The sequence below is a fragment of the Camellia sinensis genome, chromosome 1, assembly GCF_055761805.1.
Source record: "Camellia sinensis isolate YWXY chromosome 1, ASM5576180v1, whole genome shotgun sequence".
Lineage (NCBI taxonomy): Eukaryota > Viridiplantae > Streptophyta > Magnoliopsida > Ericales > Theaceae > Camellia > Camellia sinensis.
In genome coordinates this window covers 202,449,341-202,474,457 of record NC_138961.1, presented here as the reverse complement: position 1 = coordinate 202,474,457, position 25,117 = coordinate 202,449,341, and the positions used below count along the sequence as shown (strand labels likewise).

The window sequence follows — 25,117 nt, the reverse complement described above, 5'->3', positions numbered from 1 at the left end:
CATGTGCCCCGCCTGCCCACACTGATAACAAGTGAGTGGCTGCCCTCTCCCTTGACTCTGGCCCTGAGAACAAGCCAAAGACGGTACATACCGTTGTCCTCCTCCTCTCTACAGGCAAGCTAAAGACTTGTGGCCCAACTAACTACACTTGAAACAAGTAAAATCTCCCTGGACACCCCTCTCAGAACCCGAACTCAGTACTGGAAAGGTGGATATAAGCTGAACTCCCTAGGACGACTGGGGGTTAGAACCTCCCTGTCTCTTGCTATCCCCTTGATTATCCTGGCTCCTTCTAGAGCCCCTCATTCTCTCATCTTCCATTTACATAATGGTCTCTAGATGGGCCGCCGCCTCCGCAAGGCACCCATAATCTCTAATCATGGACTCGGCCACTCGAAACATGAGCCTAGTCCTTAACCGCTTTTCAAACTCCAAGTAATGGCGCTCTTCAGTTACCACAAGCTCAGGTGCAAACCTAGACAAGCTAGTGAAGATGGCCTCAAATTCGGCCACTGGTGTGTTCAACTGCACCAACTTGGAAAACTGGTCTCTTAACTTTTCTAGAACCGTGGGAGGTAGAAACTTGTCCTGGAAGGCACTGACAAAAGCCTCCAAAGTCACCCCAATGCTCCCACGCGCATACTTCCACCACTAACCCGCGTCCTCCTTCAGTTGGAAAGACGCCAACGTCACCCTCAACTCGTCGTCCTCGATGCCAAGCATCTCGATTGTCTTCTCTATTTGCTCTAGCCACTCATCTACCTTCAGTGGCTCTTTAGGATCACCCAAAAACTCATCCAGATTCAACCGGAAAAACTCTCTCTTCAAGAAAGACGGCCTTGCTTCAGCTACTTAGGCCTCGAAATGATTTTCAACCCTGAGAATGTCCATAGATTCCCGCAATGCTCTGGCCATTTCGCGGGCTAAGGTGCCCATGGCCTGTTAACCCATTGGTTCGGCCAGATTGGCCTGAACAACTCTTTTTTCCTGTGCCGGAATATAGGCCGGTAAAGGCACTTCATGTCTCCTAGGCGTACCACGCCTACCACGACCACGACCATGTCCTGATATCCTAATGAAGGCTACAAAGAGATTAGCACATTTACAAATGTACCAAAGCTAACTCACTCGTGTCCTAATGTGATAGACAATAGTAATTCACTCCACATAAACACGTAGTCATGTAAACACGTACGAATTTCCTTCCTAGATAATGACCGCCCCGCAGTGTTGCTAGAGTTCCAATTAGAAACAGTAGTGATCAAGTGCTCTTTTAATAGGACTTCCAAAAACCCGTAGACCCGATCAATATCTTAAGAACTAAATCCCATACCCAAATAATCATATAAGCATGTTACACATAAGCATACAATACATACTAATGTCTCAACTAAGCGAGACAAACCCATTGTGGTAATAACCACTTCCTACGTACCCAAAGTATTCAAACCCGGTACGCTCTGATACCAAGTTGTAACGCCCCAAAAAATAATACAATAAATACAACCCATAAGCGGAAGGATAAAAGAAATAATATGCCTTCATTCATCAAAGTTCGTATACAAGAGATAACTCGTGTGATATATATTCACAAACTATTCTGCCTGAATCTACAGCATATATTACAATGATAAGAGAACTGAAAACTAAACAGGTAATCATATGCCCTATAGGCTTACATCTTTCCAAGTCATTGCTTGGTTACAACAAAAGTGAGCCTAGCTCAATACAGTTAAAACCCTTGGCTATACAAAAGAATACAACAAAAGAAAAAAGCTCTTGCTCCCTAAATGTCCCTCCAAACTATTGCCTTGGTGGCGGCATATCACTAACACCTGAAAATGATTTTTTTTTTCCAAATAGGGTGAGCCAAAGCCTAGTAGGAATAATCTAACACAATATATGAGATTTAACAAAGATATAAGTACAATGTGCATTACAATGCCTGTGACAAAACATTCACATTTTATATAATCATAAAGTACCAAGTTCATATCTTAATCCATTTTCCTTCAATTCATTTCAATTCATGTGCCAATTTCATTATTTTTCAACAACCCAACTGAGACTATAACTTAGTGGTTCTCCAATCAACACAATTACCGCACAAACACTTCAATCTGCCAATTTACGAAAATTTCGTCCGCGGGATTGGCACCCATTTATACGTGCGGTTTCGAGACTTTTACCCAGGACACTCCAGCCAACTTAATTTCAATAGAGTCCATCCCCTATCTCCTCCCAAACATGGAGTACATCCCCTTTCTCCTCCCAAACATCATACATATATAATGTATTTAAAACATAGTCATATTCAATGACAACCAACAATAGGTTAGTTTTAATTTATCTAATCCTTATGCAATTTCTACAATAATCATAGTTATCCTCCACCGATAGTCCAATATAGTTATTTCTAAATAGATATTCAATCTCAAGATAGATAATTTATTCAAAATTTTCAAAGGTGTGAGGTAATACATATCCAACTTCACCATTTAGTTCAATGTTTGTCCAATTTCATATTTACAAAATTGATTTCATTTATTTATACAAAATAAATATTTGAATCATTTTAGGGCAACCCCCCCTCCAATTTCTTCCAAATATCAACCTAAAGGCCAAAGTCAACTACTTTGCCACAAGATACCTCACATTCAAACCCCATAACCGTTTGTATCATACTCATTCAAAAATCACTCTTTTGATTTTAAACCCAAACCCTAGGTTTGTCCATAACACTCCTATATCCCACTATTGTTACACAACAACGAATAACTAAGTTAAAAACCATATCAAAGTATAGAAAATCCCTACCTCAAGCTTAGAAGACCAAAGAAATAAAGGAGAAACTTCAAAGACGTCGAAACCAACTTCTACTCAGATCAAAACGAAGCTCTTGAGGCGCTCTACCCTTTTCTCAAAGGCACTAGGGTGAAGATCCCAATGGATCTAGATGAAATAGTAGAGAGAATATGAGTTTTAGAGAGAGAAACTCAAGATCTAGGGTTTTGGAAAGTTTTAGAGAGAAAGAGGGGAATGAAAAAGTGAGCTAAAAAGTCGTCTTCACAGACTGATATACACGCAGTTGTGGCTCGCCTTTTTCGCGACCCCTTTTAGAAATTTTGAAACAAGCCCACAGTTCGGACTCCCGCGGTTCTAAATCTAATCTCACAAGTGCAATGTGAAACTGATAAACTCCAAAGAATCCAAATCTGGCAAATTGTTTGAAAAATTGATTTTAGGATCAAAAATGCCAAAATTGGACTGCTTTGCCAAATACAGAGTTGCCACCTAAATATTTTATTTTGGAGAAATTTAGGAAACCCATGACTCGTACCAAAGGCCATGTGCCCGTCATCACCAAAACTGTCTCGGCTCGGGAACTTAGGTACAAGAGGGGAAGGTCATGAATTGAGCACCCTCGCTCACCCGATCAAAGATCAGCCTCTACTAATCATGATACGATTTTTTTATAAACATTATGCGTTCTTATTCCGGTTATTAAACTAGCATTACTATGTGATGCGCACAATCAAGTATAAACTAGTTTGCTCAATTTGGAACAATTCAACTCATGTTTGTTTGCAAAAATGGTTTGAATTTGCCACCTCAAGTGGGCTTAAAGATTGCGGATTTGCCACCAAACATAGTCGGCTTAAAACATGATTTGACACTCAACAAAGTGGGCTTAAAACACACATTTGTTGAGCTGTTCCAATTCAAACAGGCAGCCTCCATCCACAGGCATTCATGCAGTTTAGCATTTAAGCACATAGCCTCATGGCAAACATGCTAATGATGGCAGCATTCACACTCATGCAAGTATGCTAAAGCGTAAAAACTCACCTAGTACTCCAAGCTAGGAAAACATGAGTTAGAAAAATATGCATGATTCCTAACTATGTTGAGTGTCTAATGCAACACATGCAATATGCAATTAATAGGCTCGGCTTCTAATATGGCATATGATTCAATTTGATACCATGCGATTAGACACGTATTCAAAGAAGTATTGAAATAATAATGCAGTTTGAATAATGTGCCGAGCCTTAGTGCATGCAATACGAATGAATGAATGCAAGCATAAGGTATGCTAATTAAAACATGTCCCTAATCTAACCATCGAAAGCGATTAAATAAAAGGGAGAAAGACGTGGTGTTGGAAGACATACACACACGCACACACACTTATTACAATATTACGCCGTCGCGAACGAGGGTCCGAATGAATGAACGCTAACTAGCTACGCTAATTAAGATACCTAATTATTACAAAACTCGAACTAATTAACTATTCTAGTTAACTAATTACAAAATGAAATCGAATAACTAGTTAAACTAGCTAATTATTTACAACTCTTAATTAGCTACAACTAATTAATTACAACATGTATTTAAGTTAGATATTTAAACGTTAAATAAGCTTGAAATGCAAAAGAGGCTCATGCACGTGCTCGGTTTCCACTCGAAAAGTCGCTGTTTTGCTACTGTAAGCCTCTATTTGCACATTTGATTACTAAAAAATTGTACCCACTTCCAGAACACCTCGGCTCCATCTTACCAACACACTATGCAAATTTCATTGGTGGCCAACAGGGGGCCAGTCGTCTACCACTGGTGGCTGGTTAGCTACTGGTGGTGGCCAATCGGCCACTATTGACATGGACTCCCTTGCTACAACAGAGAGCAAACAGAGCAAAGCAGTGTATTTCTCAAGGGTTATTTGCACACTTTGCCCCTCCTTTTCAAGGAAAAATCAAAGGAAGGACAAAATTTGGTTCATAAACCATCAATCAAGCAATTTCATTGCATGATGGCTTGTGAAACCAATTGTGCAAGTTCAATAAATGCAAAATGAGACCAAAATGTCCATCACCCTATCATGCATGATCAAGGGCAATGGAGACCTAGGAAAGTGGCACATTTCATCACTTTTGAGTATGAAATATCCCATTTTCCTTGTGTTCAAATTAACGTCCGATTTGAGCACATGCAATGCAACACAAAGAGATGCTTATCTTACCACTTTTACTTGCCAATTTTGTTTACTCATTTTATTTACCAAATTATTCCTTAATCCATTAAGTCCATTAGTGAGTGTTCTCTAATGAAAAGAGGGCTCAAACCACAAGTTGCTTTGGGAATGAAAGAGGCATTACACTGTTGGTAATGAACCCCCTAAGGGATTAAACCATTGGGTGTAGCACCTCCATTTCACACTTAGGCAAACAAGTGGTTTGAAACCACTTTCAAAGCAAAACAAAAGAGTGAAGAATTGAGGGGGATTGCAGAAATTGTAGTGCTAAAATTAGGTGAGAAAAAACACTAAAACATGCAATCAACTCAAACCAATGATGGTTAAAGCCTAAAAATACCAAGCTAGTGAAAGGATTTACACTACAACTATGCAAAACAAGACTCAAATGAACTAACCAGCCCAAAACAGAGCTAAAACAGGTTATTTCAGAGACTAAAACATGCTGGACTTAAGTTAAGTTAAGCTAGAAAAACATGCTAACATGTGAAGCTAACCAAGCATACAAACATGGGACAAGGAGGAGAGGCTAACCCCTTCAAATTTGGACTTCAAAATAAGTTTTTTGCCACTGAAAAAACTTTGAAATTCAGTGGTTAAAAGGCCCAAAAAAGTTGGTTTGAAAGTGATGAACAAAGGCACAAAAACTTTACAAACTAAGAAGCAAGAAGGGTGAACCACCCCCTAACTGAAAATGACCTCAAACCACCACTTTTAAGCCATAAAAATACAGCTTTTTACAATTCAAAACCAGGCCAAAAACAATCCAAAAGATAGTAGAAAGAGATAGGAAAACAAATGTGCAAAACAAGCTTAAAGGACAAGTGTTATACTTCTTGAAGCCAAGACACAATTTGGCCAACAATCCAAGCTAAAACCACCTTCAAGAGCTCAAAACAAGTCCTAAGGAACCTCAGCTTAAAGGAGAGAGGATTTGGTTTAGGATGTGTATGCAAAAGTGTAGAGAAACTAGACAAGTACGCACAAAATTGCAAGAGAGAGAGAGAGAGAGAAATCTACAGAGAGAGATTTTTTGTTCCAAAAATTCCAACTCTCCACAATGGGGGAGGAACCCCCATATATATAGAAAAACAAGCCTTGAGCTTAGAAACATCCTATCATACACGTGTAGGGAGATGTAGCTCAGTGTGCTAACGGTTGTCACAACTGTCAACAAATATCTAGAAAAAGACACTGGTGGCCGACCGGCCACACCAATGGCCGACAACCGTGAGGCATAGCCGACAGGCTATGGTGGTGGCAAATAGGTCACCAAAAGGTCCAGACACCAAGTTTTGGTCCAAAACAAGGCATAGAAAAGACAAGGTTTAAAGGCTCAAAGACAGGGTGTTCTGCCGAGGACTTCGAGCACTCAAAACGAACACATGCAATCACAATCATCATATGCACAAGTAATGACATCCAAGTCTTGGGGACGGTAAAAAATAGGGTGTCTACAACAGTCTGCTTGAGTGCAAGAAGTGATGCTCGAGCGCCAGACATATAGTTCCACTCAAGCATAAGAAGTGACACTCGAGCGCAGAATACACACTTTTAGAAGACGAAGGACATCGCTTGAGCTCAAGATTGGACGCTTGAGCACCCACTCGCTCGAGCGTGGAAAACGTCGCTCGAGCATAGAATACACTCTTCCAGTATTTGCAGGTTTGCAAAAATACTAAGAGTTTGCAATGCTCGCTCGAGCGCAAGAATGACCGCTTGAGCTGAGGAGTAAAAATCTGGGCAACAAGGTTTGGAAAAAATCAAGCAACCAAACTGTTCCAAACACATAACTACAATCCAATAACCACATTTAAGGGGGAATAAGGGGAAAAACGACAATAAACAACATTCAAAAATCATAAGCCCGAGTCCGGAATGCAACAAGAGTCGGGTCAAAGCCAGAATCGCTATATATGCCAGCGTCTATCTCCCAAGATGCTACGGTCGAAACCAGCAAAGTCAGAAGCACCTTCTGTATAGCTTCGGTGAACTGACAATGGCAGCACTTTCTCACATAGGAAGAATATAATATATATAGACTGACTACATAACCTGAGAGCAAAAAAATTCTATGTGAATTCCAAATAGGGTGGTCTCTATTTATACACAAAGAGGAGAGATAAGGAGCCTCCCAAACATGAAGGCTAGCAACAAATGCGTAAATGAATTCTGCAAAACTGTCCAACCAATGCAGAAAACCGATGGAGTAAAACCCATCATTCAATGTAAAGGTTACACACTTTTGTGTGTATATTTGTATCAACAGCCACCAATCTGCCCTAACCCAAAAAGATTAGGTTGGTGGGTCACCAACCCGGCCCAACCCAAACCTTATCTAGTCCAGCAAACTTCAAGCCTCAAGCCCAAGCCCAAACCTAAGTCTAAGTCCCAAGAACCATGGATGACAGACCACAACCCAGCCCAATCCGGTCCGGACGAGCGACGATTCATGGTATTTTTTGCATAACTAACTCGGACCATAGTCTTGGTACAAACCCATCCTTGAAGCATCCAAAATTTGGATGCCCCAAAGGGCTCACACTCTTATTAAAAACTTGAGATTTAAATACCCATCAATGTGTTCCTTTACAATCAATGTGGGATAGGTGGTTACACATCATTCCTAATACCTCATTCATGAGACCAACTTTATGAGACAATTTCTCATTCAATTCTTAATGATTTTTATCATTCTTTTTGTGGTGTAAAGATCTTACTACAAAGAATCTAGACCCATTTGGTCCCACCTCAATTGGTGGTTGGGACCCACTTTAATTTCACATTAAAGTCACCATAAATTATTTTTTTCTAACAATCCCCCACATGAATAAAAATTGACCGAACAAAGAAAAACGGACAACGTTTAACAACAAAGACCCAGAGAGAGAGAGAGAGAGAGCATACAGACTAACCCTGCATCAAAAAAGATAGTTGTTAGCCTTGAACCTTTCGTAGTGAAAGCCTATCGAATTTACTAGCTGACCTATGACGCCCCAAAAATCGCGAACTTCAAAGAATATATTATCAATTAAATATAGGGTTTATCTAAGGTTAGGAGTCTAGGAAACGGCACTAATGAGTCCTATGGCCAATAACCGAGTAAGATCCCAGATCGCCAGAGGAGTCAAATTAGCCTCCCTTCTAAGTCCAGCTTTCTTAGGTAGCGCACCACCTTTTTGACAGATCTTAAAAGGCATTAACACAAGGTCTCATAAGCAATGCAGAGATAGACATAGGATTACAAAGTAAATAATACTCAAATTTTAAATTTACAAAATGAGTTCCATTACTATTACAATCCAAAAAGAATAAATAAAAGCACAATTAGACTAATGAGCGAAATGGTTCCAAACTTTCTCTATGGAAAACTTAAGTCTTCAAATGTCTTTGACTCTTCGTTGGCTTCGTACATTTTTTCGATACCTGGTATGAAACACCATGAACTTTGAATGCCCAATAAACGCACACACACCCCATCCCTTTTTCCCAATCTAATACACCATCACAATTATAACAAGCAAGTAATAAAGCATGATAATCATTCAATAATAAAGGATTACAAGGTTAGATGTAGAAATCTAGAAATCCCCCAAAGAGACTTCATTCTCCCAACCACAAGAATCGGATGCGGATTATTCGGTATGCCCCTCTTTTGCTGCTTTGTTGCAGAACTAACCTTGGATGTCTACCAACGGTTATATACTGGGTAGCGCCAACCGCAGGGCCTCAAAAGAGACGGTAATAATGGGTCTTGCCCAAATCCCTCCTTACACCAAATACCTAGGGTCCGAATACAACCGCTCCGTTCAAGGGTTCTGAAAACCACTTGCGCAAGATTTTAACTTCCAAATAGCGAATGCAACCCGTCAACCAATCAATATCTTAGTAATTTTGTCCAAAAATTCACAACCCATTACCACCCATTAAGTTTCCCGCTTGAGTTAGATAATTTAAGTCAGAGTTAGGACATGCTCTTGAAACAACATCTATTGCACAAGTTTGAACAACTAAATAGTACAAATAGAAGGAAATAAGGTTACAACATATAAGATTCACATATGAAGATAGGCACAAGTAGCTCTAGGCATATTCAAGTAGTTAAGGGAATAAATTCACACATGAATATAATTTCCAGATTTGCATAAGTGTGAGCACCATCGAAGGATTAAAATAAAATACATAAGCCTATGACATGTGAAATATTATATCGAGACATGATCATAAATTAATAAGCATATTCATGAACACAAGAGCATAAAACACCAATGAAAACAGAATTTTTAGATTCAGTACTACCTAAAGATTATGCACAAAAGGGCTATGTCAAATTTTTTTCAGAGCCCGGCCTTCCTATGGTTCGTAGGGAATTTTATCTAGTTTTCAAAACATTTTTTGGAAATGGAACAGCTTTTCCAGATTTGTAGTTATTTCAGAAATACTCCAGCTTTGTCCATATTCGTCGACCGTTACGAAAATCAGATTTTCTCACAAACCGCTCACTCATTTTCAATTAAACCAATTTTCCTTGAAATATAACTCCTTAAGAAAGATTTTGACATAAAATGGATGTCCATAATATTTTTATACATTTTCTACAATTTTCGTAAGGTGGATGTAAAACAGATTTTTCTGACACAGTTCTTGAAAATAAAAAGTTGGTGAGAAAAGAGGTCAGCTAGGGGAAATTTTCCACTTATCTTGTGATGAAAACATGCTGAATAATATCTATTAAACTCAAAAAATTAAGGTGAAGGTGTGCCTTTGAAAATTTTGAGAGATTGATATGGAAAAATGTAGTCGTATACCGATTAAGAAAAATAGAAAAAGGGTAGAATCAAGGTTCAACTCCTTTCATTTTTGACACAAGAATACCATTATAACACATCTGAAAATACCATTTTAAACTTCTAATAACATGTATTTGAAAAAGAAAAATGGAAAAGAGAGTTGTGTTGTGACTTACTTGAGGGTTGTTGGAATTGCTAGCAAACTTTTTCTTCCTCTTCTCTCTTCTACCAAGCTCACCCTCCTTCCTTTCTTCTCTCTCAACTGAATATAGTGTGTATAAGTGTTGTTCTTGTATGTAAAATTCTAAGGGAGGGGTTGTTTATATAATGAATTTGGTGCAAAAGGTCCTAAATGCCCCTTGGTTGGAATTGGATTGGATAGTTTGGATTTAGTTTGAATTCAATGGAATAGAAGAGGATTAAAGGTCTTAATTAGGTTCCTAAAAATGATCTAGTCAGGGTTTTCCTTCTAATCAAACCAACCTAGTTGCATAGATACATATATATAAAAGTTTGTACCAAGTCAAAGATTTTTCTTCCTTAAATCATGGAAAATTGTCTCATAGTACATTCATTACACCTACAATGGTGATAGCTAGCCATGTGATGGTGAATTGATGGACTTGTTTTATATTTTTTTTGTGTACAATTGTTGAAATTTGTAAAAGAAAATGTTTTAAAAAAAGATTTTAGGGTACAAGTGTATATAAATATATAATGGTACTTGTTTTGGGTCAATTTGTGATTTAATAAAAATGTGAGGGCTTGGGCTCAATTAAAGTATCTATTTCAAGTGTAGAGTTAATAAATTAATGTTAGGAAAAATAATTCAGTTTGTTTTATCTTGCTTCGAATTTAAAGGTAAATAACCGAACGAAAACTGTGAAAACCGGAAGTTAAGGTTTAGAGTGATTAATCTAAAATTTGAGAGTTAAATAATTAATATTAGAGTGTTAGAAATGATTTCTAAGCTTCCAGGGTCGATTAGGGTTTGTATGGGTTCGTCCGTGATGCATTTTCGGTTCTAGGGTTTAATTTGCGAACAATCAACGAATTAAGGGCTTTATTATAATAACTCAAAATTTAAGGACCTAATAAAGTTTACAAAAGTCAAGGGTCTCACATGACCAATGAACGTGATGTCTTGAACTGCTATGTTATTTGTGTAAACCGAGATAATAGACCTCACACAATAATTACTCCAACCATTGTTCTTATTCTCACTGGTGTGTCTGGTTTGGCCCTGGAACACTAGCCTAGTTCAATGAGTATTTTAAAACAATTTGGCCTTGTCAATTCTTAAAAAAGTGGCCCCACTTCGCACTCATATAGGTGACCTACATAAGGTATCTCGCTATACCAAGGTTGACTATTCATATGACTTAGGTCATTAAAAGCATTAGCTTAACCTTTAACTCCCATAGAGTATCACTGTATAAAGGAATGGGCAAGATGATTTACCTCTTAGTGACTTACCCATTACATGCAATTACGTTGTCCCTTTAAACCAAGATATTGGGATCTCTAGTCAACTAGGTTGGGTTTACCGTTCTAGTGACACCTGCTAAAGGCCTTAACCCTATTCCGCTAGACGACGTTTCTACTAACTCTCAAGTTAACCTTTTGGTTAGTAGATCCGCAATGTTGCATTTAGACTTTACAAAGTCTAGAAAGACAACTCCATTAGAGAGTAGTTGTCGTATGGAATTATGTCTACAACGAATATGTCTACACTTTCCATTATATATATTACTCTGTGCTCGTCCAATCGCCAATTGGATATCATAATAAATATAAATAGCGAGCATAGGTTTCAGCCAACGTGGAATATCTTCAACAAATTGGCGTAGCCATTCAGTTTCTTTTGTTGCTTTATCCAAAGCAATAAACTTAGATTCTATCGTTGATCTCGATATACACGTTTGCTTGGAAGATTTCCAAGACACAGCTAACCTTCTAAGGGTAAACACATAACCACTAGTAGATTTGGAGTATTTCATATTAGATATCCAATTCGTGTCACTATACCCTTCTAATACTACTAGGTATTTGGTGTAATGCAGCCCATAATCTCGCGTGTAGCATAGATAACTCAACACCCGCATAATGTCCTTCCAATGAGTAGCATTAGGATTACTTGTGTATCTACTAAGCCTGCTAAAAGAGTAGGCTATATCAAATCTTGTACAACTTATCAGATACATCAAGCTCCCATTGACCCGAGAATATTCTAGCTGAGAGACACTCTCACTATTATTCTTGGTCAAATATAGACTCAAGTCTATTGGTATTCTTGACACACTTGTATTTGATTTACCAAATTTATCAACATAATGAGACTGAGAAAGTACAATACCATCAAATGTTCTTGATCTTCTGATTGCTACCTAAAAAAAGGATGAACACTCTAGTAGGGGGTGCCAAAATTAGCACTCCGACGGACAAGTCAATATTCTCTCAATTTACTTCTATCTCAAGTTATCTTGTATATTCACACATACCTCTCTTTGGCTGATGCTTCTCTTTTTTATATTGCTCTCCAGGGGCACACCTTTTCATCATCTGGGACCTTCAGATACGTCATAAATTATTCGGCATATTCGGCCCACAGACTGGATTTTACTCGGCCTTGTTCTCATTCAATGGGTTTGATCACGCCGAGTTATCCTTACCAGCATCCTCAGCGCTCTGTTTGAACCTCTTATGAGCACGTAATTATTCGGCTCCCACAATTGCCCCCCAAACACCCGAATAAAGTTTTTACTTGGTGTGTTTGGTTTCTCAGCCAATCAAAGCAAAAACTCTCGAAAGATAGATACAGCGGTTGGACTCCTTTTCGTATTGATTCGTCAGAGCCGTCAGAGTAAACGCGCTACTTGAATCATTACAGCTTCCCCCCCTTCGTATTTGACATTCATTTAATGCATTTTGAAATCTGTACCTCCGTATACTTTTGAATCGAAAAGCCCTTGACATTTTTTACGCCCGTATACTCTTGAATTGGAAAGTTATTGCCATCCTTCGAGCATCCTTTATATCAACCTCCTTCCAGACCTCTGCAACCCGCCTCTTACCGTTTGTCTCCTTCCTCATCTTGTAAGTCCCCTCTCTTTTCTCATTCTATTCCTCATTCCAGTTTCCCTGCGTATTTTTCTTTTTGTTTTTTGTGTACGTTGTTCTCGTTTCATCTCGAATGGCAAGACACTTGAAAGCCCTTCTTTCTGAGGATCGAGTTGTAGTCTTCCATTGTCATTTTTCCATTCCAGACGACGTTCACCTATCCCTTGTTCCAGACAACGTAGTGGACATGGAGAGATCTAACACCAGCACCATAAACTTTCCTTTTTTGGCAATTGCAGAGGGTGGAGTTCGATTCCCCCTCCATCATCTCCTTAGGACAGTCCTACGTTACTGGGGATTAATTCCCTCCCAGCCAAACGTGAACTTTTACCGTATTGTTATGGGCATAGTGGAATTGAATCGCCAATTGGGTCTTAACTTAGGAATCCCAACTATTCGGTACTGCTACGTTATGGCGAAATCGACTGGTTGGCAAGGTTGTTACTTTTTAAGAGCCAAGGACGTTGACCATCATTTCGTAACCATGCTTGCTAGCTCTGGCAAAAGGGTTGATGATGATGTCATGGTCACCACCCGAGTTAATTGGAAATTCGGCGAGAGAGAAGATCGCTAAGACCCAATTCCCAGGCAAAAGGGAGAACCAGGTTGCCAGCTAGAATTGCTAACATCTCTTAAAATAAATGGTTTATTCAGCTTAAATACTGTTCTGATCATTTCTTTCTTGCAGTCAACGATTTGAAACAAGCATTGTCGTTTTTGGACGAAGCCGCTTTGGATCAAGTGAAGACGGTCCTTAATTACAAAGGTCGTGTAAACCTCTAAGGACAAGGGTGTGCAACCATGTTTTGTTGAGATATGACCTAACTTACTTCACTTTTTTGGCTGCAAATAATATCCCTGTGCCGACACACGAACGACAGCTTACTGCGCTCATCTTTCCTAGCTACAAAAGTCTACGGGATATTGGCATCGAAGGTTCTAATGCCGGTGAAGAGGTCGGTAAAGACGCACAATTAGAGGGTCATGTAGGGGACTATGAGTTGAATAGAAAAATTGAGTTAGCGTTTGAGAATATCGGCGTAGACCAATACGCCGACTTTCCTTCTACTTCTGGCCGAGTAGATTTAGTTACTCCAGAGGATGATATCTTCACCGACTTAGAGAATCTACCTGGAGCTGAATCTGAAGCTGAAGAGATGAGCTCGAAGTCATTTGCCTAGTTTGCCAGGCGACAAAATGCGAAGAAGATGGTGGCAAGGAGGCAGGCTGGCGGGTCATGGGGAAGCCAAATAATGCCAACTCGCGAGGTGCGTCAGGAAGAAACGGCTTGCAAAACAACATTGGCCGAGTTGATTCCTGAACAAAATCAAGTTGAAGTCCTAGAAGCCGATCTCACAGGGCAGAAGCGTCCTGCCAAGACTGTGATCGATTTGCAAGAGACGCCGATCGAAAAACGGCCAAGGATGGATATGCCGCCCCTCGAAGATGATTCGATTGAGGCATTCGTTATCCAACCAAGGATGAAGAATGTTCCAGTGCTCTCCAGTGGCTCGACGGTCAAAGATCCCACCGTGGCCCTGAGTATAGCTTCAGCCCTCTCTTTGTCTTTAGACCAAGCGACTTTTCGTGCTGAACCAGACATAATCTCAATCGCTCTAGCCGCTCAGCCGATCATTTTGGTAAGTTAAAACCTCAAATTTCCAAATAGCTTAAATACATATTCCTGTTCAAACTAATTTATGCTTTTCCAGACGGCGAGAAGGCTCGCAGAGATTAGCCATCGTCACTACAATGTTGTGGAGCGATTCGACGCCCTTAAGTGTCAGCAGGAGGGAGAGAAGGGCAAGGTCACCGTAGCCCTTGCCGATTTGTCTGCAACGACTATAAAAGCTAAAAAAGAGCAAGCGAGGGCAGTGGCTGCTCAACAGAAAGCTGAACACGCCGATTTGCTCCACAGGGCTGCCGAAAAGAGAGCAAACTTTATGGACGGCTCTCTGAAGTTGGCTCAAGAAAAAGTCTCAATGTTGAAAGCCAACCTTGAATCTGAGAAGAAGGCAAAGGAGCTCGCTGAGGCGGACGCGGCCAAAGCCTTTGATGCGGCCTGCTAAAGGCCATGGAGCTTTACACTGATGAAGCCTTGAAGTTCAAGAATTGAGGCTTCAAGGATGGATGGCTGAAGGCTTTGGCGGCCACTAAGGTGACTCTGGATTAACCGATTCCTTTCGAATAACTGGAAGTCGAACCGTTGGAATCGGATCTAGAGGATTTGGACCCTTGATCGGTAGTTTTGTAATGGATCGTCGTTATTTGTTTTTTGTTAGTTTTTATTAGTTTTTTGTTAGTAGTTTATTTCAAATTTTGGACATTTTCATGTATAAAATGGATGTACGCAGTTTATTAATGAAAATGTCCATTTTGTTATTGAATGTTATCATTAAATGTTGAAAAACAAAAGTATGTCGTTTCAATTGAGATCATGACCTGTACATCTTAATTCGGCAAAATGATGAGAGTATAAAGTGGATGTACACAGTTTATTAATGAAAATGTCCATTTTGTTATTGAAAGTTTATTACATGTTGAAAAATAAAAGTATGCCATTTCATTTGAGATACACCGAATATAATAAATCTTTCCTTGCTCCAGCTGATCACACATTAGAACCGCCGAATATGTAATGAAACGTTCATGGGATCAGGTGGAGCATTGTAGTTATTCGGCGAAATGCATGAAAATAAGCGGAATATAGTAATAATTCTGCCCTTGCCCCAGCTCACTAAATAGAACCACTGAATATGTAACAAAAAGTTCATGGATCAGGTGGGGCATTGTAGTTATTCGATGAAATGCTGTGAGAATAAGCCGAATATAATAATAATTCGCCCTTGCCCCAGCTCACTAAATAGAACTGCCGAATATGTAACGAAAAGTTCATGGATCAGGTTGGGCATTGACAAAATACATGAAAATAAGCCGAATGTAATAATAATTCTGCCCTTGCCCCAACTGATCGTTGAATAGTTATTCGGTGAAATGCTGGAAGCGGTCACTTCGTAAACACTGCATTCGTAATTAATAAGCCGGAGGGGGGGCCAGGCACGCGTGGGTTCTATGCTGTCGTTAAATATGCTTTGCTCAAATTCAACGGAGTGCGAGAGGGAAAAGAAGAGTATATTTTGCTCAAAATTGTATGTCAAAAAGAGTATTCTTTAACAGTAGAGGGAGGGCAGGATGCTAACTGAACTGGATTTAGAAATGAATCGAGGGGCTAGTGGCGAACCTGCACGAACGAGTAACAGGACGTCAGAGGAGCGTGAGAGGTGTCGCTCCCCCGTCGTCGAAGTAGGTCTGCAAGAGGGGACGGGGTAGAGAAGTCACCAAGAAAAGAGAGGCAACAACGAGGGAGCTCCCCTCGTCCGTGGAACGAAACCAGCAGGCCACCACGCCCGTTGAGTTTTTCAGTTTTCGTTGAGAATAAACCGATGACCGAAGCGGATTCAATTATTCGTGATCCAAATGTGGCAGTAGAGTTTACTCGACAAATTTTTTCGCTCGAAGTCTAACAATCAATGGTCGGTCGGCCTGATTATAAAATTTTTTGAGAGAGCGTCCATGGAGTGATAAAGAGACTATATGCCTCCTACGAAATTGGCATGCACCTTCGTGCTGCGCAAAGAGAGATAAAACAGAAAGACAGCCGTATTCAGAGCTTGGAACATCACGCAGAAAAGGCCAAAAGCGAGCTGAGAAAAGCTAAGGCTTCCGAAACGCAGTCGACGGGTCAAACGAACCCGATTATGACGAAAAAAGTAAACCAGCGCCTTCTTGACCATGCCATTACCGATCGTGATACGATGAGCATGTTCACAAGAGAAGCGATAAGAACGAGGGCCTATGAACAAGCCTTTTTTGACTGTTGAAAAATTGGGTATTGAAAAGACTAGGGAAAAGTTAGCTGATGATGTTTGTCGATGTGAAAATCATGGATTTAAGCATAGATGGATTAAGGCTCTACAAGCCGCGGGTGTCAATTCGGCATCACCTCTATTTCAGAATTACAAGTTTCCCTTCGAAACTTGCGACGCCGAAAAAACTGGCGACGAAGAGGGTGTTGAGCCGGAGAAGGCTTAGATATCAAGAAACATATTATTGTACTTTTGAATTTCTCAAAAACCATATACTTGTACTTCAATAAATAAATATTTGTTACATTGTTTTGTTTAATGCTTGTATCAACTTGTGTGATAATTGCATATTTGTTGGTCCATGCTGCTGTATTGCCAAATACAAAGGGCGTTTCGAATTTGAGGGATTACTAGGCCGTTCGTGGTCATACACGAAGGGCGCTCCGAATTCGGAGTCCCTTCAATCATGATCCACGAAGGACGCTTCGAATTCGGAGGCTTATTTGGCCTAAACGTGATATCCATAAAGGGCGCTCCGAATTCGGAGGCTTATTCGCCTCAATCGTGACATCCACGAAGGGCACTCCGAATTCGAAATCTTTGTATTGGCCAATCGTGACATCCATGAAAGGCGCTCTGAATTCAGAGGCTTATTTGGCCCAAACATGAAATCCACAAAGGGCGCTCCGAATTCGAAGTCTTTGTATTGGCTAATCATGACATCCACGAAGGTGCTCTGAATTCAGAGACTTATTCAGCCCAAATGTGATATCCATGAAGGGCGCTCTGAATTCGGAGTCTTTGTATTGGCCAATCGTGACATCCACAAAGGGCGCTCCAAATTTAGAGGTTCTTTTTTTTTTTTATATTCAACCATTATTAATGAGACAGAGGTAAAAAGGGCATTGCATTGCGAAATTCCTAGATGTGTACATGTTAACATAACAGCCAAAATTAAAAACAGACTAGCATGTCATACAAGTTAGCTTAATGATAAAATTTATGTAAATGTGTGGAATTCCAGGGGCGTAGCAAACTTTTGTCAGCCATGTCTGAAAGCCGATATACCCCTGTTCTGGTAATTGAATCAATCTGCTAAGGTTCATCCCAGTTGGGGCCTAATGTACCGTCTGCCAGATTCTTAGTAGCAGAAAGCACTTTCTTGAGAACCAGCTCTCCAGGTGTATAGCGACACAACTGCACGCGTTGGTTGTATGACTTGGTGAGTTATTATTGATACCGCGCCATGCATGCAACAGCACGATATCAGTGTTCTTCAATCAAAGTCAGGTCCAAGGCCAACATCATGTCATTATGGCCCATATCAAAAACTTTGGATTTCAGTGTAGGCAGGTCAATTTCAAGAGGGATAATTGCCTGTGTCCCAAAGCACAAAACGAATGGTGTTTCCCCAGTAGATCGCCTTGGAGTAGTGCGATGAGCCCACAACACACTGGGCAATTCCTCAACCCACCTGCCTTTAGCTTTTTCCAACCATTTCTTGATGCCGTCCAAGATCACTTTATTGGAAGCCTCCGCCTAACCGTTGCTTTGTGGGATGTCGGCGAGGAAAAGTAGGGTCGGATACCATATGTACTGCATAACTCCCGACAGATACCATAATCGAATTGGGTGCCGTTGTCAAAGACAAGTGCTCTCAGTATGTCGAATCGCATTATGATGTTTTTCTATACAAAACCTTTAACATCGACGTCTCGAATATGTGTTAATGCCTCTACTTCGACCCACTTTGTAGAATAATCTGTTGCGACGATCAGGAATCACTTGTGTTAGGTTTTATTCTTGGCAACCCCGTTTGACAAAACTCCTTTCAGTTGTATTTATTTTCGCACTTTTATTTCAGTGAGGCTATGAGTGTTTAGATGCGAATCCAACCCGAATTGTGCCTTTCAGAGAAGTTTGTGATGCTAATACTTTCAAGATTGCCACTTCGCTGATTATGACGGGGATCGAGCTGCCCAGTCAGCTCGCGGGGGTCCAGGGGGCAGCGTCCCTTGGTGGGTCCGGGGCAGTGCCACTGCGAGGTCGAGGGGCAGCGCCCTCGAAGCAAAATGCAAAAATGCATTCCAAGTTGCCTGTCCGCTCGAGCGGACATTACCCCGCTTGAGCGGAGAATACTGGGTTTCAGAAGTTTGTCAGGTCTGTAAAAATACTGGAAGGTGTGATTTCGCGCTCGAGCGGGTTCTCTAGCGCTCGAGCGGACCTCTGTTATATCACACGCATATTTTGCTGAAGTCGCTTGAGCGGGCTGTTGGGCGCTCGAGCGGAGATCGCGGGACAGATTCTATAAATTCGCGTGTTGGGTCAGATTTTAGGATAACTACTCCAGATCTTCTTTTTGGGTTCTAGGGTTTATATCTGGGGATACTTTGTGAGTTTTCTTTGATGTTTTGATTGAGTATTCAACTCATGTTTTAAAGAGTATACATCAAAGGTTTTGTTTGTTCTACAACAGGGAGAGTTGTTCTTCAGTGGATTCCGAAGAATTCGAGCCTAAAGCTTTGGTGGATTCCGGGGTGGCTCATCGTAAAGACAATTCCGAGGTGAAGACGAGTTGGAAGAGGCACATAGAGGTTGGTTTAATTAGGCGTGGATTCGCTAGGTAATTGAGAGTATACCTGTGTAATTCCTTTAAATCTTCTTAGTTGATTGTTTTGTGGCTGTTGCCTGTGGTTTTTTAATCACAGTTGGAGGTGTCCAATTGTGGTTTTTTCCACGTTAAAATCATTGTGTTGATTTGTCTTGATTGTTTGATTGGGATTGTTATATACTGCTTAAAATTGTTACATAATCACAAATCAATATCTAGGGGATTTCTAGATTTTTCAATTGGTATCAGAGCAGGTCGTTCTATTTTTTAAAAAAAAATTCTTTTAGAACGAGATCTTGTTTGATTTGTGATAATGGATACAATTCGTGAAGGAAATTCTATGGTTTGACCACCCTTACTTGACGGATCCAATTATTCTTTTTGAAAAGCTTGGATGAGATCTTTTTTAAAATCTATTGATGAAAAAGTTTGACAATCCGTCATGAATGGGTGGACCGAACCAACAATTATCGTTGATGGAGTTACAATGCCCAAACCAATTGATAAGTGGGACACAATTGATTACCAAAATAGTAGCTGGAATAGTAAAGCCATCAATTCTCTCTTTTGCGTTGTCACACCTGAAGAATTTAGTCGTATTTGTAATTGTGAAGTCGCAAAAGAGGCTTGGGATATCTTACAAACTATTCATGAGGGCACTCCTTCTGTTAAACGCTCAAAACTTCAAAGGCTCATGTCTAGTTTTGAAAACCTTTCAATGAAAGATAGTGAGACCTTTGATGAATTTTATGCGAAGTTGAGTGACATTGTAAATTCCAGCTTCAATTTAGGGGAAAAAATTCCAGAATCCAAAGTTGTGGAAAAAATTTTGAGATCCTTGCCCGATCGGTTCCAACCAAAAGTTACAGCTATTGAGGAGGCTCAAGATGTTGACAACCTCAAGCTAGATCAGTTGGTTGGAAATCTCCAAACTTACGAGGCACACAAGAATTTCAAAAAGAAACAAAAAGATACTATTGCTTTTAGTAGTGCTCATAGAGTTGGAGAGGATTCTGATGAGGATTATGAGATAGATTCCAAGATTACAGCTGTTTTTGTTAAACAATTTAAAAAATCTTTTTTGAAAAAGAATCCTAATCTTTTGGACTCTACGCATACTCATAAATCTAAAGGCAAAGATAAACTCAAAATTAATTCTATTGCCAAGAAGGAGAAAGGAAAAATACAAGGGAACTCTGAAAGACTCCAATGCTATGAATGCCAAGGATTTGGCCACTTTGCTCAAGAATGCCCCACTCGGTTGAGGAAAAAGAAAGCCCTCGCCATCACTTGGGATGATGAATCAGAATCTGATAAAGATGAAAGTGACAACGAAGATCAAGGCGAAGAGGGACATAAACAATTCCTTGTTTTCATGGCGACTTCCGAAACTGAAGGACAAACAGAGTCTTCGAAGAGGTTAGTTGAGAATACCACTGATGATGAATCCTCGGAGAGTGATCATGAAGAGCTTGAGCAAGCTTATGAAAAGTTGTATAAGGAGTCTCTTAACTTATTCAAATTGAATGACAAACTCACAAAGAAACTCAAAGCATGTGAAAGTGAGAATGTCAAACTGAAGGAGGAGATTTCCGAGGCCAGGATTAATGCCATTAAGGTAGCTGACGATCGACAAGTTCTTTTTGCAAAACTGTTGACTTGTGAGACAGAAAGGAATGAGCTACTGCAAACCCATGCCATGTATGAAGAAAAGATTGAATCTCTCGAGATATCACAAGTTGCTTTGGAAGAACTAATGATCAAGAAAGAGGAAGAGCTCAAGTGTGCTATGGCTACCATTGGTCTTTGGAACAAAGGATCAAAGACTTTGGAGGATATCATTGGGTCTTAACAAATGAGTTGTGACAAAAGTGGCATTGGCTTTGGTGGTAAGAAAGAGCAAAACTAGAATGCTTCAACATCTCATGATACAAGAACTCAAGGAAAGGGAGAACAAAAAATTCAACATAAGGATGGACTTCTCAAACTTCCTAGAGTTGGTAAGGTAAAAGAAAAGAAGGTACACCCTGTTTTTATTTGTCATCATTGTGGTCTGCATAGTCATATTCGCCCTTATTGTTATAAGTTGTATGGGAAAGTGTATTTGCCTAGACCTAGGAATAGGAAGTTGGAAACCATGTCGAGACGGGTTCCTATTGCAGGGGAAAGGAACCACAACGTCAAGACACTACCCAAGAACTGCAATTCTCACAACTTTGTTCGTACTAAAGCAGTTTGGGTGAGAAAACTTGACTTGTGTTAATTTGTTTATTTGTTTTAGCTTTTGGGTTCTTGTGTGTTGTTTTTTTTTTAAAAAAAAAAAAAGAAAAAAAAATGTGTGCTTGTTCATTTTTTTTTTGTCTTGCTTTATTTTTGAAAAAAAGAAAAAAGAAAAAAATCCCAAAAAAATTTTCTTAGTATGGTTTTGCAAGCTTGAAATTTTTGAGTGGTCCTTGGTGCATATTGGATTTGATGAGAATATTCATTACATGTTAATATATGTGTGCTTTCTGTGGTCATTACTCATTTTGGAGTGTGTGTTTTTTGATTAGTATGTCTCATTCTATACACACTCTTGGATTAGCAAATTTTGGAGTCTTCCGCCTTAGTGATTTTTTTTTTTGGACTTCTGGCATTGTATCTTTTGCTTTTCTCGAGGAATTGACCTATACTAGCATATCTTGGGTGATGTTGAGTCTCTTAACCACCTACCATCCTTTTGCATCTCCGTGGCTTTCCCCTTAATTCTTTGCAATCTAGCCATGAGGAAAAGGCTACCTCAGAGTCACCAACCAGGCCATCCTTATTATATCCATGCTTCTCTGGTTCGGTTTCCATACTCTTGAGCGTGTCAGCCACCAATGATTGTGCAAAAGAAAAAGAAAAAGAAAAAGAAAGAGAAGAAGACAAAATATGCAATAGAAAGAACAAAAAAATGTGCAAAAGAAAGAAAGAAAAAAAAGGGGAAAAGATTCATTAATTGAGGGGGATCCTCCGCCTTTACTCACCAAATACCCCTTGATTCCTAGTAGTTTGACTTTCCTTTATCGTGCTTAAGATTCTCTTGTCGGAGGTCCAGCTTTCATATCACTACTAGGATTGAATCTAGTGTTTGTCGAACTCCAAGAGTCACACACACACTTTTATCATGGGATCTATGCTTTTCACATAATGCATCACTTTCTTGCATGAGGAATCTTCTACAGACTGTGCACATTGTGTTTTCTTGTAATGGTACTTCTTGGATAGTCTTGTGTGTTTCAAGGTACAAATCAAAAATTCCTTACTTGTTCCACCATAGTATTTTTTGTCGTTTTCTTCTTGTTCATTGTTATATAGTGCTTTTAGTGAGGGGGAGTTTGGTTCATCTTGATTTGGGTTGGTAAGGGAGTTTGTTTTTTCTTTGCAAGAGTTGTTTAGCATGAACACTTTGATATGTTTGGTAAAGGAGATTGGCTATATGTTTTGCATGTTGCTATGCACTGTTTGCTATTTATTTCCTTCTTGCATGCTCCTAGTATTTACATCGTCATATCATTGCTTGTGTGGTTTATGATCTTGCTTTTGTTGTTTGAGAATTGTTTTTCATGAGTCTTAATTTTCATCTATTCATGTTTTCCATCTCATGTTTCAAGATAATCGTGTCATAAGTCTATTACTTTTTCATATACTCTTGTGGGACTAATAGTTGTTTTGGAGATTGTGGTACTAATAACTGTTTTGCAAATCAAGACCTTGAGAAAGAAGTTGGCTTTTGTTGGCTGTAATGGGTTGGAGTGTTTAGGATTTTATTTGTTAGGTGTGTTTTGTCACGGCATTGCCAAAGGGGGAGATTGTTAGGTTTTATTCTTGGCAACCCCGTTTGATAAAACTCCTTTCAGTTGTATTTATTTTTGCACTTTTATTTCAATGAGGCTATGAGTGTTTAGATGCGAATCCAACCCGAATTGTGCCTTTCAGAGAAGTTTGTGATGCTAATACTTTCAAGATTGCCACTTCGCTGATTATGACGGGGATCGAGCTGATATTACCCCCCTTGAGCGGAGAATGCTGGGTTTCAGAAGTTTGTCAGGTCTGTAAAAATACTGGAAGGTGTGATTTCGCGCTCGAGTGGGTTCTCTAGCGCTCGAGCAGACCTCTGTTATATCACGCGCATATTTTGCTGAAGCCGCTCGAGCGGGCTGTTGGGCGCTCTAGCGGAGATCGCAGGACAGATTCTATAAATTCGCGTGTTGGGTCAAATTTTAGGATAACTACTCCATATCTTCTTTTTGGGTTCTAGGGTTTATATCTGGGGATACTTTGTGAGTTTTCTTTGATATTTTGATTGAGTATTCAACTCATGTTTTAAAGAGTATACATCAAAGGTTTTGTTTGTTCTACAAAAGGGAGAGTTGTTCTTCGGTGGATTCCGAAGAATTCGAGCCTAAAGCTTTGGTGGATTCCGGGGTGGCTCATCGTAAAAACAGTTCTGAGGTGAAGACGGATTGGAAGAGGCACATAGAGGTTGGTTCAATTAGGCGTGGATTCGCTAGGTAATTGAGAGTATACCTGTGTAATTCCTTTAAATCTTCTTAGTGGATTGTTTTGTGGCTGTTGCCCGTGGTTTTTTAATCACAGTTGGAGGTGTCCAATTGTGGTTTTTTCCACGTTAAAATCGTTGTGTTGATTTGTCTTGATTGTTTGATTGGGATTGTTATATACTGCTTAAAATTGTTACATAATCACAAATCAATATCTAGGGGATTTCTAGATTTTTCAACTTGTGTCCTGGAGGCCACGGTAATGGTCCAACGATATCAAGTCCCCATTGAGCGAACACCCAAGGACTAGTAATGGAATTTAATTCTTCGGTAGGCAGATGAGTTAAAGGGAAAAAAATTGGGAAATTTAGCTATAAATCCCCTTTACCTTTCTTTTATTGTTAAAAGGACTAAGAAAAAAATTATATTTTCTAAACCCCCTCATAATTATAAAATTTTGCATAAAGGACAAAATTTATTATTTAAATATTTTATTAGACTATTATACCCTCAACTAAATTTCCTCACCTTCTCCACTCTTTTTTCCTTCTCTCTTCCATTCCTAGGGTTTGGATTGGATTCGTTCGAAGCTCTCGTGATTTCAACCAAAACTGTGAATATACCTAAATCACTCTCAGTTGCAGAGAATTTTCTTTGAATGGCGCATAGGTTTCGCAGTGGAAGAGATCGTCGGAGATGATCAGAGAAAGCTTCGACGACGTCGACGTATCGCCTTCCAATTCTCATGAAGTTCATGTTTTTGCCGTTGATGATAGTCTCGTCGATCAAAAATTCAAATTGTGAAAGAGTATAGAGACGAATCGCGCGACTGTTCAAAATTTTCATATTTGAACACAGTTCTTCAGATTTTTCATATATATATGTGTGTGTTTGTGTGTGTGTGTGTGTGTGTGTGTGTGTGTGTGTGTGTGAGCGAGAGATTTTTCATTTGGATAGTGTTGTTAAGTTCTTAAATTGATCTATTGATGAGTTGTTACTATGTTCTCTCAACTTTTTGTTGTAAAATTGTTTTTGATTTTGATAAATTTTTGTGTCGTGAGTGAGCAATATGGATTGTGTATATGTAATAGATAACAGAGAAGCCAAAGAGGTGATACGAAAGAGGCAAGTAACTGTGAAGAAACAGAAGAACAGTGGCTGTGAATGAT

The 25,117-nt window shown here is 39.6% G+C and overlaps 1 protein-coding gene across 2 annotated transcripts in view; it reads left to right on the top strand.

Annotated features, from left to right (window-relative positions):
- The window catches only part of LOC114306220 (uncharacterized), a 65,796-nt gene extending 40,679 nt beyond the window's left edge, over positions 1-25,117 (top strand). For both annotated transcript variants that reach the window (XR_014343076.1, XR_014343073.1), the window contains exon 10: positions 24,616-25,117. The gene's annotated coding sequence lies outside the window, so the exon portion shown is untranslated. The remainder of the gene's footprint in view (positions 1-24,615) is intronic.